Below are 16,013 nucleotides of genomic sequence, written 5' to 3'. Positions count from 1 at the left end.
GAAATGGGTTTAAAAGTGATTTCGGCGGAGAAATATATATATATATATATATATATATATATATATATATATATATACGCGCACACACACACATATATATAAACGTATTCTCCGTTGAGATATTGCAGCCGCTGCTGTGTCCAGGCCCAGGAGCCTTAGCACTGTGCTGTGATGTCACTCAATACCACTGACATCACTAGGTGTAAACAACATCTCTCCTTTGCTGTGTATGTGACTATGGAGCTGTTTGGTGATGTCGTCTATTATGGCCTTCATAGAAGCAACAGGAGATTGTTGCATCCATCTAGAACCCTCAGAACTACAGTGCTATGATGTCACTCACTTCCACAGGCCTTGCAGAGTGTAAACAACAACAACCCAGCTTTGTTGTGTATGTAACCATAGGGATTTGTGATGTCACCTAGAACCTTCACAGCAGCGACAGCTTTATGAGGAGCATCAGCACTGCTCTGCCTGAGCAGAACCATCACCGCCATAGGTTGTCAAATAACCCGGATTTAACCCACACAGGTAAGTCCAATGGGGTGCAGGCATGTCCTCTATGCTTACAGCTTCCCGTGGGTGTTGGTTTGATACCGTTTGGGGACAGCCAAGGAGGCATCTGCAGGCAACAAAGGTAGGTGTGTGCTTGTGTGTGTGTTTCCTATGCAGATCCTAAGCCCAGTGTCACATGCAAGTAGGAGGAGTAAGAAGGGTTCCTGGCAAATCCGGGTTATGGATTGCATTTAAAAAGGCCCCGTGGGAGTGCAATGGGCCCCTGTCTTGCTGCTTAGCAATAATGGTATGGGTTTAGGTTCTGCTGTGTGTACTGGTGGTTGACTGCCCCCCAGCCCAGAGTGTGCATGGAAAATTGTCTGGCAGCCTCCCTGACAGCAAGCAGTGATAGTGCCCATGAAGGGGACCTTGTTGGGCCCGCCCCTTTCACGGTTATCGCTTCTCGGCCTTTTGGCTAAGATCAAGTGTAGTATCTGTTCTTATCAGTTTAATATCTGATACGTCCCCTATCTGGGGACCATATATTAAATGGATTTTTGAGAACGGGGGCCGATTTCGAAGCTTGCTTCCGTCGCCCTATGCATTGACCCGATATGGCAGTATCTTCGGGTACAGTGCACCACCCCCTTACAGGGTTAAAAAGAAAGATTCCTACTTTCATTGCTACCTGCTTGCTGGCTAGCCAGCTAGCCAGCCCTGTGGGCCTTGCTGCTGCTGCTGCAGCCAAAAAACAAAAGGTGGTGCTGCTGCTGCTTCTGCTGCTTCTGCTTCTGCTTGTGTCTGGCCGCTGTTGGAGCGTCCAGGCACAGGACTTCTGCTGCTGCTGACTAAATGGCCTCCTTAATTGGATCATTTGAGTAGCCAGCACACCTGTGCAGGTAGGGCATGACATGATAGGCAGCTGCCTTGATAGCGGGTGGGTGCTGAATGTTCCTAATTGACAAAATAAGATTAATGCTTATGAAGAAATATAAAATCTCATCCCTTCCCCAATATCGCGCCACACCCCTACCCCTTAATTCCCTGGTTGAACTTGATGGACATATGTCTTTTTTCGACCGTACTAACTATGTAACTATGTAACATAACATGGGGGGGGTCTCCTGGCTGTTCACACAGGTGTGTCATTGCTGTACATTGACCATGCATTGCTTCTGTGGTATTGCAAAGGCAAAGACAAATGCTTCCAGCCATCCATTGCACTAATGGATTGGTCATCAGCTGGCTGTCTATGTCCCGCATCAATATAGACCAAAGTACAGAGGGTTAGGCTATGCTATTGTGCACCTACCTGATGCATCAGAAGGTGCGAGGCCCTTGCTAAATTCTGTGCACAGACTTTGAGATCTATACTTTAGACTGTATCTAAACCTGCTCCAACATGGACTGACATTCTGGCCTACTTTCAGCCGATGCGACTTGTCTGTGGCTGAACAGTCGCTTTTTATGTATTCAGCACCTATGTATAATGTTGTAAAAATGCTCTAGAAGCTAAAGTCGCAGAAATGTCACACATATTTGGCCTGCAACTTTCTGTGCGACAAATTCAGACAGGAAAAATCAGTATAAATCCTTAGAAAATTATCCCCCAGTGTCTCCATCTGCTGGCGGTATTGAATAAGCATTGCTGCACTGATGGGGTATGCATTAGACGAAAAAAAAGAAGAAAAAGAAGAATAATACGCCCAGAAAAGAGGCGAAAAGGAGAAAAACGTAAAAAAACGTGAAAAAAAAGTAAGAGGAAGAGAAGGGAAAAAAAGGTGGAAATGGGTTTAAAAGTGATTTCGGCGGAGAAATATATATATATATATATATATATATATATATATATATATACGCGCACACACACACATATATATAAACGTATTCTCCGTTGAGATATTGCAGCCGCTGCTGTGTCCAGGCCCAGGAGCCTTAGCACTGTGCTGTGATGTCACTCAATACCACTGACATCACTAGGTGTAAACAACATCTCTCCTTTGCTGTGTATGTGACTATGGAGCTGTTTGGTGATGTCGTCTATTATGGCCTTCATAGAAGCAACAGGAGATTGTTGCATCCATCTAGAACCCTCAGAACTACAGTGCTATGATGTCACTCACTTCCACAGGCCTTGCAGAGTGTAAACAACAACAACCCAGCTTTGTTGTTTGTGTATGTAACCATAGGGATTTGTGATGTCACCTAGAACCTTCACAGCAGCGACAGCTTTATGAGGAGCATCAGCACTGCTCTGCCTGAGCAGAACCATCACCGCCATAGGTTGTCAAATAACCCGGATTTAACCCACACAGGTAAGTCCAATGGGGTGCAGGCATGTCCTCTATGCTTACAGCTTCCCGTGGGTGTTGGTTTGATACCGTTTGGGGACAGCCAAGGAGGCATCTGCAGGCAACAAAGGTAGGTGTGTGCTTGTGTGTGTGTTTCCTATGCAGATCCTAAGCCCAGTGTCACATGCAAGTAGGAGGAGTAAGAAGGGTTCCTGGCAAATCCGGGTTATGGATTGCATTTAAAAAGGCCCCGTGGGAGTGCAATGGGCCCCTGTCTTGCTGCTTAGCAATAATGGTATGGGTTTAGGTTCTGCTGTGTGTACTGGTGGTTGACTGCCCCCCAGCCCAGAGTGTGCATGGAAAATTGTCTGGCAGCCTCCCTGACAGCAAGCAGTGATAGTGCCCATGAAGGGGACCTTGTTGGGCCCGCCCCTTTCACGGTTATCGCTTCTCGGCCTTTTGGCTAAGATCAAGTGTAGTATCTGTTCTTATCAGTTTAATATCTGATACGTCCCCTATCTGGGGACCATATATTAAATGGATTTTTGAGAACGGGGGCCGATTTCGAAGCTTGCTTCCGTCGCCCTATGCATTGACCCGATATGGCAGTATCTTCGGGTACAGTGCACCACCCCCTTACAGGGTTAAAAAGAAAGATTCCTACTTTCATTGCTACCTGCTTGCTGGCTAGCCAGCTAGCCAGCCCTGTGGGCCTTGCTGCTGCTGCTGCAGCCAAAAAACAAAAGGTGGTGCTGCTGCTGCTTCTGCTGCTTCTGCTTCTGCTTGTGTCTGGCCGCTGTTGGAGCGTCCAGGCACAGGACTTCTGCTGCTGCTGACTAAATGGCCTCCTTAATTGGATCATTTGAGTAGCCAGCACACCTGTGCAGGTAGGGCATGACATGATAGGCAGCTGCCTTGATAGCGGGTGGGTGCTGAATGTTCCTAATTGACAAAATAAGATTAATGCTTATGAAGAAATATAAAATCTCATCCCTTCCCCAATATCGCGCCACACCCCTACCCCTTAATTCCCTGGTTGAACTTGATGGACATATGTCTTTTTTCGACCGTACTAACTATGTAACTATGTAACATAACATGGGGGGGGTCTCCTGGCTGTTCACACAGGTGTGTCATTGCTGTACATTGACCATGCATTGCTTCTGTGGTATTGCAAAGGCAAAGACAAATGCTTCCAGCCATCCATTGCACTAATGGATTGGTCATCAGCTGGCTGTCTATGTCCCGCATCAATATAGACCAAAGTACAGAGGGTTAGGCTATGCTATTGTGCACCTACCTGATGCATCAGAAGGTGCGAGGCCCTTGCTAAATTCTGTGCACAGACTTTGAGATCTATACTTTAGACTGTATCTAAACCTGCTCCAACATGGACTGACATTCTGGCCTACTTTCAGCCGATGCGACTTGTCTGTCGCTGAACAGTCGCTTTTTATGTATTCAGCACCTATGTATAATGTTGTAAAAATGCTCTAGAAGCTAAAGTCGCAGAAATGTCACACATATTTGGCCTGCAACTTTCTGTGCGACAAATTCAGACAGGAAAAATCAGTATAAATCCTTAGAAAATTATCCCCCAGTGTCTCCATCTGCTGGCGGTATTGAATAAGCATTGCTGCACTGATGGGGTATGCATTAGACGAAAAAAAAGAAGAAAAAGAAGAATAATACGCCCAGAAAAGAGGCGAAAAGGAGAAAAACGTAAAAAAACGTGAAAAAAAAGTAAGAGGAAGAGAAGGGAAAAAAAGGTGGAAATGGGTTTAAAAGTGATTTCGGCGGAGAAATATATATATATATATATATATATATATATATATATATATATATACGCGCACACACACACATATATATAAACGTATTCTCCGTTGAGATATTGCAGCCGCTGCTGTGTCCAGGCCCAGGAGCCTTAGCACTGTGCTGTGATGTCACTCAATACCACTGACATCACTAGGTGTAAACAACATCTCTCCTTTGCTGTGTATGTGACTATGGAGCTGTTTGGTGATGTCGTCTATTATGGCCTTCATAGAAGCAACAGGAGATTGTTGCATCCATCTAGAACCCTCAGAACTACAGTGCTATGATGTCACTCACTTCCACAGGCCTTGCAGAGTGTAAACAACAACAACCCAGCTTTGTTGTGTATGTAACCATAGGGATTTGTGATGTCACCTAGAACCTTCACAGCAGCGACAGCTTTATGAGGAGCATCAGCACTGCTCTGCCTGAGCAGAACCATCACCGCCATAGGTTGTCAAATAACCCGGATTTAACCCACACAGGTAAGTCCAATGGGGTGCAGGCATGTCCTCTATGCTTACAGCTTCCCGTGGGTGTTGGTTTGATACCGTTTGGGGACAGCCAAGGAGGCATCTGCAGGCAACAAAGGTAGGTGTGTGCTTGTGTGTGTGTTTCCTATGCAGATCCTAAGCCCAGTGTCACATGCAAGTAGGAGGAGTAAGAAGGGTTCCTGGCAAATCCGGGTTATGGATTGCATTTAAAAAGGCCCCGTGGGAGTGCAATGGGCCCCTGTCTTGCTGCTTAGCAATAATGGTATGGGTTTAGGTTCTGCTGTGTGTACTGGTGGTTGACTGCCCCCCAGCCCAGAGTGTGCATGGAAAATTGTCTGGCAGCCTCCCTGACAGCAAGCAGTGATAGTGCCCATGAAGGGGACCTTGTTGGGCCCGCCCCTTTCACGGTTATCGCTTCTCGGCCTTTTGGCTAAGATCAAGTGTAGTATCTGTTCTTATCAGTTTAATATCTGATACGTCCCCTATCTGGGGACCATATATTAAATGGATTTTTGAGAACGGGGGCCGATTTCGAAGCTTGCTTCCGTCGCCCTATGCATTGACCCGATATGGCAGTATCTTCGGGTACAGTGCACCACCCCCTTACAGGGTTAAAAAGAAAGATTCCTACTTTCATTGCTACCTGCTTGCTGGCTAGCCAGCTAGCCAGCCCTGTGGGCCTTGCTGCTGCTGCTGCAGCCAAAAAACAAAAGGTGGTGCTGCTGCTGCTTCTGCTGCTTCTGCTTCTGCTTGTGTCTGGCCGCTGTTGGAGCGTCCAGGCACAGGACTTCTGCTGCTGCTGACTAAATGGCCTCCTTAATTGGATCATTTGAGTAGCCAGCACACCTGTGCAGGTAGGGCATGACATGATAGGCAGCTGCCTTGATAGCGGGTGGGTGCTGAATGTTCCTAATTGACAAAATAAGATTAATGCTTATGAAGAAATATAAAATCTCATCCCTTCCCCAATATCGCGCCACACCCCTACCCCTTAATTCCCTGGTTGAACTTGATGGACATATGTCTTTTTTCGACCGTACTAACTATGTAACTATGTAACATAACATGGGGGGGGTCTCCTGGCTGTTCACACAGGTGTGTCATTGCTGTACATTGACCATGCATTGCTTCTGTGGTATTGCAAAGGCAAAGACAAATGCTTCCAGCCATCCATTGCACTAATGGATTGGTCATCAGCTGGCTGTCTATGTCCCGCATCAATATAGACCAAAGTACAGAGGGTTAGGCTATGCTATTGTGCACCTACCTGATGCATCAGAAGGTGCGAGGCCCTTGCTAAATTCTGTGCACAGACTTTGAGATCTATACTTTAGACTGTATCTAAACCTGCTCCAACATGGACTGACATTCTGGCCTACTTTCAGCCGATGCGACTTGTCTGTCGCTGAACAGTCGCTTTTTATGTATTCAGCACCTATGTATAATGTTGTAAAAATGCTCTAGAAGCTAAAGTCGCAGAAATGTCACACATATTTGGCCTGCAACTTTCTGTGCGACAAATTCAGACAGGAAAAATCAGTATAAATCCTTAGAAAATTATCCCCCAGTGTCTCCATCTGCTGGCGGTATTGAATAAGCATTGCTGCACTGATGGGGTATGCATTAGACGAAAAAAAAGAAGAAAAAGAAGAATAATACGCCCAGAAAAGAGGCGAAAAGGAGAAAAACGTAAAAAAACGTGAAAAAAAAGTAAGAGGAAGAGAAGGGAAAAAAAGGTGGAAATGGGTTTAAAAGTGATTTCGGCGGAGAAATATATATATATATATATATATATATATATATATATATATATATACGCGCACACACACACATATATATAAACGTATTCTCCGTTGAGATATTGCAGCCGCTGCTGTGTCCAGGCCCAGGAGCCTTAGCACTGTGCTGTGATGTCACTCAATACCACTGACATCACTAGGTGTAAACAACATCTCTCCTTTGCTGTGTATGTGACTATGGAGCTGTTTGGTGATGTCGTCTATTATGGCCTTCATAGAAGCAACAGGAGATTGTTGCATCCATCTAGAACCCTCAGAACTACAGTGCTATGATGTCACTCACTTCCACAGGCCTTGCAGAGTGTAAACAACAACAACCCAGCTTTGTTGTGTATGTAACCATAGGGATTTGTGATGTCACCTAGAACCTTCACAGCAGCGACAGCTTTATGAGGAGCATCAGCACTGCTCTGCCTGAGCAGAACCATCACCGCCATAGGTTGTCAAATAACCCGGATTTAACCCACACAGGTAAGTCCAATGGGGTGCAGGCATGTCCTCTATGCTTACAGCTTCCCGTGGGTGTTGGTTTGATACCGTTTGGGGACAGCCAAGGAGGCATCTGCAGGCAACAAAGGTAGGTGTGTGCTTGTGTGTGTGTTTCCTATGCAGATCCTAAGCCCAGTGTCACATGCAAGTAGGAGGAGTAAGAAGGGTTCCTGGCAAATCCGGGTTATGGATTGCATTTAAAAAGGCCCCGTGGGAGTGCAATGGGCCCCTGTCTTGCTGCTTAGCAATAATGGTATGGGTTTAGGTTCTGCTGTGTGTACTGGTGGTTGACTGCCCCCCAGCCCAGAGTGTGCATGGAAAATTGTCTGGCAGCCTCCCTGACAGCAAGCAGTGATAGTGCCCATGAAGGGGACCTTGTTGGGCCCGCCCCTTTCACGGTTATCGCTTCTCGGCCTTTTGGCTAAGATCAAGTGTAGTATCTGTTCTTATCAGTTTAATATCTGATACGTCCCCTATCTGGGGACCATATATTAAATGGATTTTTGAGAACGGGGGCCGATTTCGAAGCTTGCTTCCGTCGCCCTATGCATTGACCCGATATGGCAGTATCTTCGGGTACAGTGCACCACCCCCTTACAGGGTTAAAAAGAAAGATTCCTACTTTCATTGCTACCTGCTTGCTGGCTAGCCAGCTAGCCAGCCCTGTGGGCCTTGCTGCTGCTGCTGCAGCCAAAAAACAAAAGGTGGTGCTGCTGCTGCTGCTTCTGCTGCTTCTGCTTCTGCTTGTGTCTGGCCGCTGTTGGAGCGTCCAGGCACAGGACTTCTGCTGCTGCTGACTAAATGGCCTCCTTAATTGGATCATTTGAGTAGCCAGCACACCTGTGCAGGTAGGGCATGACATGATAGGCAGCTGCCTTGATAGCGGGTGGGTGCTGAATGTTCCTAATTGACAAAATAAGATTAATGCTTATGAAGAAATATAAAATCTCATCCCTTCCCCAATATCGCGCCACACCCCTACCCCTTAATTCCCTGGTTGAACTTGATGGACATATGTCTTTTTTCGACCGTACTAACTATGTAACTATGTAACATAACATGGGGGGGGTCTCCTGGCTGTTCACACAGGTGTGTCATTGCTGTACATTGACCATGCATTGCTTCTGTGGTATTGCAAAGGCAAAGACAAATGCTTCCAGCCATCCATTGCACTAATGGATTGGTCATCAGCTGGCTGTCTATGTCCCGCATCAATATAGACCAAAGTACAGAGGGTTAGGCTATGCTATTGTGCACCTACCTGATGCATCAGAAGGTGCGAGGCCCTTGCTAAATTCTGTGCACAGACTTTGAGATCTATACTTTAGACTGTATCTAAACCTGCTCCAACATGGACTGACATTCTGGCCTACTTTCAGCCGATGCGACTTGTCTGTCGCTGAACAGTCGCTTTTTATGTATTCAGCACCTATGTATAATGTTGTAAAAATGCTCTAGAAGCTAAAGTCGCAGAAATGTCACACATATTTGGCCTGCAACTTTCTGTGCGACAAATTCAGACAGGAAAAATCAGTATAAATCCTTAGAAAATTATCCCCCAGTGTCTCCATCTGCTGGCGGTATTGAATAAGCATTGCTGCACTGATGGGGTATGCATTAGACGAAAAAAAAGAAGAAAAAGAAGAATAATACGCCCAGAAAAGAGGCGAAAAGGAGAAAAACGTAAAAAAACGTGAAAAAAAAGTAAGAGGAAGAGAAGGGAAAAAAAGGTGGAAATGGGTTTAAAAGTGATTTCGGCGGAGAAATATATATATATATATATATATATATATATATATATATATATATACGCGCACACACACACATATATATAAACGTATTCTCCGTTGAGATATTGCAGCCGCTGCTGTGTCCAGGCCCAGGAGCCTTAGCACTGTGCTGTGATGTCACTCAATACCACTGACATCACTAGGTGTAAACAACATCTCTCCTTTGCTGTGTATGTGACTATGGAGCTGTTTGGTGATGTCGTCTATTATGGCCTTCATAGAAGCAACAGGAGATTGTTGCATCCATCTAGAACCCTCAGAACTACAGTGCTATGATGTCACTCACTTCCACAGGCCTTGCAGAGTGTAAACAACAACAACCCAGCTTTGTTGTGTATGTAACCATAGGGATTTGTGATGTCACCTAGAACCTTCACAGCAGCGACAGCTTTATGAGGAGCATCAGCACTGCTCTGCCTGAGCAGAACCATCACCGCCATAGGTTGTCAAATAACCCGGATTTAACCCACACAGGTAAGTCCAATGGGGTGCAGGCATGTCCTCTATGCTTACAGCTTCCCGTGGGTGTTGGTTTGATACCGTTTGGGGACAGCCAAGGAGGCATCTGCAGGCAACAAAGGTAGGTGTGTGCTTGTGTGTGTGTTTCCTATGCAGATCCTAAGCCCAGTGTCACATGCAAGTAGGAGGAGTAAGAAGGGTTCCTGGCAAATCCGGGTTATGGATTGCATTTAAAAAGGCCCCGTGGGAGTGCAATGGGCCCCTGTCTTGCTGCTTAGCAATAATGGTATGGGTTTAGGTTCTGCTGTGTGTACTGGTGGTTGACTGCCCCCCAGCCCAGAGTGTGCATGGAAAATTGTCTGGCAGCCTCCCTGACAGCAAGCAGTGATAGTGCCCATGAAGGGGACCTTGTTGGGCCCGCCCCTTTCACGGTTATCGCTTCTCGGCCTTTTGGCTAAGATCAAGTGTAGTATCTGTTCTTATCAGTTTAATATCTGATACGTCCCCTATCTGGGGACCATATATTAAATGGATTTTTGAGAACGGGGGCCGATTTCGAAGCTTGCTTCCGTCGCCCTATGCATTGACCCGATATGGCAGTATCTTCGGGTACAGTGCACCACCCCCTTACAGGGTTAAAAAGAAAGATTCCTACTTTCATTGCTACCTGCTTGCTGGCTAGCCAGCTAGCCAGCCCTGTGGGCCTTGCTGCTGCTGCTGCAGCCAAAAAACAAAAGGTGGTGCTGCTGCTGCTTCTGCTGCTTCTGCTTCTGCTTGTGTCTGGCCGCTGTTGGAGCGTCCAGGCACAGGACTTCTGCTGCTGCTGACTAAATGGCCTCCTTAATTGGATCATTTGAGTAGCCAGCACACCTGTGCAGGTAGGGCATGACATGATAGGCAGCTGCCTTGATAGCGGGTGGGTGCTGAATGTTCCTAATTGACAAAATAAGATTAATGCTTATGAAGAAATATAAAATCTCATCCCTTCCCCAATATCGCGCCACACCCCTACCCCTTAATTCCCTGGTTGAACTTGATGGACATATGTCTTTTTTCGACCGTACTAACTATGTAACTATGTAACATAACATGGGGGGGGTCTCCTGGCTGTTCACACAGGTGTGTCATTGCTGTACATTGACCATGCATTGCTTCTGTGGTATTGCAAAGGCAAAGACAAATGCTTCCAGCCATCCATTGCACTAATGGATTGGTCATCAGCTGGCTGTCTATGTCCCGCATCAATATAGACCAAAGTACAGAGGGTTAGGCTATGCTATTGTGCACCTACCTGATGCATCAGAAGGTGCGAGGCCCTTGCTAAATTCTGTGCACAGACTTTGAGATCTATACTTTAGACTGTATCTAAACCTGCTCCAACATGGACTGACATTCTGGCCTACTTTCAGCCGATGCGACTTGTCTGTCGCTGAACAGTCGCTTTTTATGTATTCAGCACCTATGTATAATGTTGTAAAAATGCTCTAGAAGCTAAAGTCGCAGAAATGTCACACATATTTGGCCTGCAACTTTCTGTGCGACAAATTCAGACAGGAAAAATCAGTATAAATCCTTAGAAAATTATCCCCCAGTGTCTCCATCTGCTGGCGGTATTGAATAAGCATTGCTGCACTGATGGGGTATGCATTAGACGAAAAAAAAGAAGAAAAAGAAGAATAATACGCCCAGAAAAGAGGCGAAAAGGAGAAAAACGTAAAAAAACGTGAAAAAAAAGTAAGAGGAAGAGAAGGGAAAAAAAGGTGGAAATGGGTTTAAAAGTGATTTCGGCGGAGAAATATATATATATATATATATATATATATATATATATATATATATACGCGCACACACACACATATATATAAACGTATTCTCCGTTGAGATATTGCAGCCGCTGCTGTGTCCAGGCCCAGGAGCCTTAGCACTGTGCTGTGATGTCACTCAATACCACTGACATCACTAGGTGTAAACAACATCTCTCCTTTGCTGTGTATGTGACTATGGAGCTGTTTGGTGATGTCGTCTATTATGGCCTTCATAGAAGCAACAGGAGATTGTTGCATCCATCTAGAACCCTCAGAACTACAGTGCTATGATGTCACTCACTTCCACAGGCCTTGCAGAGTGTAAACAACAACAACCCAGCTTTGTTGTGTATGTAACCATAGGGATTTGTGATGTCACCTAGAACCTTCACAGCAGCGACAGCTTTATGAGGAGCATCAGCACTGCTCTGCCTGAGCAGAACCATCACCGCCATAGGTTGTCAAATAACCCGGATTTAACCCACACAGGTAAGTCCAATGGGGTGCAGGCATGTCCTCTATGCTTACAGCTTCCCGTGGGTGTTGGTTTGATACCGTTTGGGGACAGCCAAGGAGGCATCTGCAGGCAACAAAGGTAGGTGTGTGCTTGTGTGTGTGTTTCCTATGCAGATCCTAAGCCCAGTGTCACATGCAAGTAGGAGGAGTAAGAAGGGTTCCTGGCAAATCCGGGTTATGGATTGCATTTAAAAAGGCCCCGTGGGAGTGCAATGGGCCCCTGTCTTGCTGCTTAGCAATAATGGTATGGGTTTAGGTTCTGCTGTGTGTACTGGTGGTTGACTGCCCCCCAGCCCAGAGTGTGCATGGAAAATTGTCTGGCAGCCTCCCTGACAGCAAGCAGTGATAGTGCCCATGAAGGGGACCTTGTTGGGCCCGCCCCTTTCACGGTTATCGCTTCTCGGCCTTTTGGCTAAGATCAAGTGTAGTATCTGTTCTTATCAGTTTAATATCTGATACGTCCCCTATCTGGGGACCATATATTAAATGGATTTTTGAGAACGGGGGCCGATTTCGAAGCTTGCTTCCGTCGCCCTATGCATTGACCCGATATGGCAGTATCTTCGGGTACAGTGCACCACCCCCTTACAGGGTTAAAAAGAAAGATTCCTACTTTCATTGCTACCTGCTTGCTGGCTAGCCAGCTAGCCAGCCCTGTGGGCCTTGCTGCTGCTGCTGCAGCCAAAAAACAAAAGGTGGTGCTGCTGCTGCTTCTGCTGCTTCTGCTTCTGCTTGTGTCTGGCCGCTGTTGGAGCGTCCAGGCACAGGACTTCTGCTGCTGCTGACTAAATGGCCTCCTTAATTGGATCATTTGAGTAGCCAGCACACCTGTGCAGGTAGGGCATGACATGATAGGCAGCTGCCTTGATAGCGGGTGGGTGCTGAATGTTCCTAATTGACAAAATAAGATTAATGCTTATGAAGAAATATAAAATCTCATCCCTTCCCCAATATCGCGCCACACCCCTACCCCTTAATTCCCTGGTTGAACTTGATGGACATATGTCTTTTTTCGACCGTACTAACTATGTAACTATGTAACATAACATGGGGGGGGTCTCCTGGCTGTTCACACAGGTGTGTCATTGCTGTACATTGACCATGCATTGCTTCTGTGGTATTGCAAAGGCAAAGACAAATGCTTCCAGCCATCCATTGCACTAATGGATTGGTCATCAGCTGGCTGTCTATGTCCCGCATCAATATAGACCAAAGTACAGAGGGTTAGGCTATGCTATTGTGCACCTACCTGATGCATCAGAAGGTGCGAGGCCCTTGCTAAATTCTGTGCACAGACTTTGAGATCTATACTTTAGACTGTATCTAAACCTGCTCCAACATGGACTGACATTCTGGCCTACTTTCAGCCGATGCGACTTGTCTGTCGCTGAACAGTCGCTTTTTATGTATTCAGCACCTATGTATAATGTTGTAAAAATGCTCTAGAAGCTAAAGTCGCAGAAATGTCACACATATTTGGCCTGCAACTTTCTGTGCGACAAATTCAGACAGGAAAAATCAGTATAAATCCTTAGAAAATTATCCCCCAGTGTCTCCATCTGCTGGCGGTATTGAATAAGCATTGCTGCACTGATGGGGTATGCATTAGACGAAAAAAAAGAAGAAAAAGAAGAATAATACGCCCAGAAAAGAGGCGAAAAGGAGAAAAACGTAAAAAAACGTGAAAAAAAAGTAAGAGGAAGAGAAGGGAAAAAAAGGTGGAAATGGGTTTAAAAGTGATTTCGGCGGAGAAATATATATATATATATATATATATATATATATATATATATATATACGCGCACACACACACATATATATAAACGTATTCTCCGTTGAGATATTGCAGCCGCTGCTGTGTCCAGGCCCAGGAGCCTTAGCACTGTGCTGTGATGTCACTCAATACCACTGACATCACTAGGTGTAAACAACATCTCTCCTTTGCTGTGTATGTGACTATGGAGCTGTTTGGTGATGTCGTCTATTATGGCCTTCATAGAAGCAACAGGAGATTGTTGCATCCATCTAGAACCCTCAGAACTACAGTGCTATGATGTCACTCACTTCCACAGGCCTTGCAGAGTGTAAACAACAACAACCCAGCTTTGTTGTGTATGTAACCATAGGGATTTGTGATGTCACCTAGAACCTTCACAGCAGCGACAGCTTTATGAGGAGCATCAGCACTGCTCTGCCTGAGCAGAACCATCACCGCCATAGGTTGTCAAATAACCCGGATTTAACCCACACAGGTAAGTCCAATGGGGTGCAGGCATGTCCTCTATGCTTACAGCTTCCCGTGGGTGTTGGTTTGATACCGTTTGGGGACAGCCAAGGAGGCATCTGCAGGCAACAAAGGTAGGTGTGTGCTTGTGTGTGTGTTTCCTATGCAGATCCTAAGCCCAGTGTCACATGCAAGTAGGAGGAGTAAGAAGGGTTCCTGGCAAATCCGGGTTATGGATTGCATTTAAAAAGGCCCCGTGGGAGTGCAATGGGCCCCTGTCTTGCTGCTTAGCAATAATGGTATGGGTTTAGGTTCTGCTGTGTGTACTGGTGGTTGACTGCCCCCCAGCCCAGAGTGTGCATGGAAAATTGTCTGGCAGCCTCCCTGACAGCAAGCAGTGATAGTGCCCATGAAGGGGACCTTGTTGGGCCCGCCCCTTTCACGGTTATCGCTTCTCGGCCTTTTGGCTAAGATCAAGTGTAGTATCTGTTCTTATCAGTTTAATATCTGATACGTCCCCTATCTGGGGACCATATATTAAATGGATTTTTGAGAACGGGGGCCGATTTCGAAGCTTGCTTCCGTCGCCCTATGCATTGACCCGATATGGCAGTATCTTCGGGTACAGTGCACCACCCCCTTACAGGGTTAAAAAGAAAGATTCCTACTTTCATTGCTACCTGCTTGCTGGCTAGCCAGCTAGCCAGCCCTGTGGGCCTTGCTGCTGCTGCTGCAGCCAAAAAACAAAAGGTGGTGCTGCTGCTGCTTCTGCTGCTTCTGCTTCTGCTTGTGTCTGGCCGCTGTTGGAGCGTCCAGGCACAGGACTTCTGCTGCTGCTGACTAAATGGCCTCCTTAATTGGATCATTTGAGTAGCCAGCACACCTGTGCAGGTAGGGCATGACATGATAGGCAGCTGCCTTGATAGCGGGTGGGTGCTGAATGTTCCTAATTGACAAAATAAGATTAATGCTTATGAAGAAATATAAAATCTCATCCCTTCCCCAATATCGCGCCACACCCCTACCCCTTAATTCCCTGGTTGAACTTGATGGACATATGTCTTTTTTCGACCGTACTAACTATGTAACTATGTAACATAACATGGGGGGGGTCTCCTGGCTGTTCACACAGGTGTGTCATTGCTGTACATTGACCATGCATTGCTTCTGTGGTATTGCAAAGGCAAAGACAAATGCTTCCAGCCATCCATTGCACTAATGGATTGGTCATCAGCTGGCTGTCTATGTCCCGCATCAATATAGACCAAAGTACAGAGGGTTAGGCTATGCTATTGTGCACCTACCTGATGCATCAGAAGGTGCGAGGCCCTTGCTAAATTCTGTGCACAGACTTTGAGATCTATACTTTAGACTGTATCTAAACCTGCTCCAACATGGACTGACATTCTGGCCTACTTTCAGCCGATGCGACTTGTCTGTCGCTGAACAGTCGCTTTTTATGTATTCAGCACCTATGTATAATGTTGTAAAAATGCTCTAGAAGCTAAAGTCGCAGAAATGTCACACATATTTGGCCTGCAACTTTCTGTGCGACAAATTCAGACAGGAAAAATCAGTATAAATCCTTAGAAAATTATCCCCCAGTGTCTCCATCTGCTGGCGGTATTGAATAAGCATTGCTGCACTGATGGGGTATGCATTAGACGAAAAAAAAGAAGAAAAAGAAGAATAATACGCCCAGAAAAGAGGCGAAAAGGAGAAAAACGTAAAAAAACGTGAAAAAAAAGTAAGAGGAAGAGAAGGGAAAAAAAGGTGGAAATGGGTTTAAAAGTGATTTCGGCGGAGAAATATATATATATATATATATATATA

General features: G+C 45.8%; 7 non-coding genes across 7 annotated transcripts; all 7 read left to right on the top strand.

Moving 5' to 3' along the window:
• Nucleotides 1–950: 950 nt before the first annotated feature.
• On the top strand, nucleotides 951–1,141 carry LOC130337710 (U2 spliceosomal RNA). The gene has a single exon (XR_008878550.1). It is a non-coding gene; the product is annotated as a U2 spliceosomal RNA (small nuclear RNA).
• A 2,088-nt stretch (nucleotides 1,142–3,229) lies between these two features.
• LOC130337709 (U2 spliceosomal RNA) lies at nucleotides 3,230–3,420 on the top strand. The gene has a single exon (XR_008878548.1). It is a non-coding gene; the product is annotated as a U2 spliceosomal RNA (small nuclear RNA).
• Nucleotides 3,421–5,508: 2,088 nt separating this feature from the next.
• On the top strand, nucleotides 5,509–5,699 carry LOC130337708 (U2 spliceosomal RNA). The gene has a single exon (XR_008878547.1). It is a non-coding gene; the product is annotated as a U2 spliceosomal RNA (small nuclear RNA).
• A 2,088-nt stretch (nucleotides 5,700–7,787) lies between these two features.
• Nucleotides 7,788–7,978, top strand: LOC130337707 (U2 spliceosomal RNA). The gene has a single exon (XR_008878546.1). It is a non-coding gene; the product is annotated as a U2 spliceosomal RNA (small nuclear RNA).
• A 2,091-nt stretch (nucleotides 7,979–10,069) lies between these two features.
• On the top strand, nucleotides 10,070–10,260 carry LOC130337706 (U2 spliceosomal RNA). Its single transcript, XR_008878545.1, has one exon. It is a non-coding gene; the product is annotated as a U2 spliceosomal RNA (small nuclear RNA).
• A 2,088-nt stretch (nucleotides 10,261–12,348) lies between these two features.
• LOC130337704 (U2 spliceosomal RNA) lies at nucleotides 12,349–12,539 on the top strand. The gene has a single exon (XR_008878544.1). It is a non-coding gene; the product is annotated as a U2 spliceosomal RNA (small nuclear RNA).
• Nucleotides 12,540–14,627: 2,088 nt separating this feature from the next.
• LOC130337703 (U2 spliceosomal RNA) lies at nucleotides 14,628–14,818 on the top strand. The gene has a single exon (XR_008878543.1). It is a non-coding gene; the product is annotated as a U2 spliceosomal RNA (small nuclear RNA).
• Nucleotides 14,819–16,013: the final 1,195 nt, after the last annotated feature.

The sequence above is a fragment of the Hyla sarda genome, unplaced genomic scaffold (genome assembly GCF_029499605.1).
Source record: "Hyla sarda isolate aHylSar1 unplaced genomic scaffold, aHylSar1.hap1 scaffold_506, whole genome shotgun sequence".
Lineage (NCBI taxonomy): Eukaryota > Metazoa > Chordata > Amphibia > Anura > Hylidae > Hyla > Hyla sarda.
The sequence above is the reverse complement of the archived record's forward strand: the minus strand, read 5'-3'. Positions and strand labels throughout refer to the sequence as shown.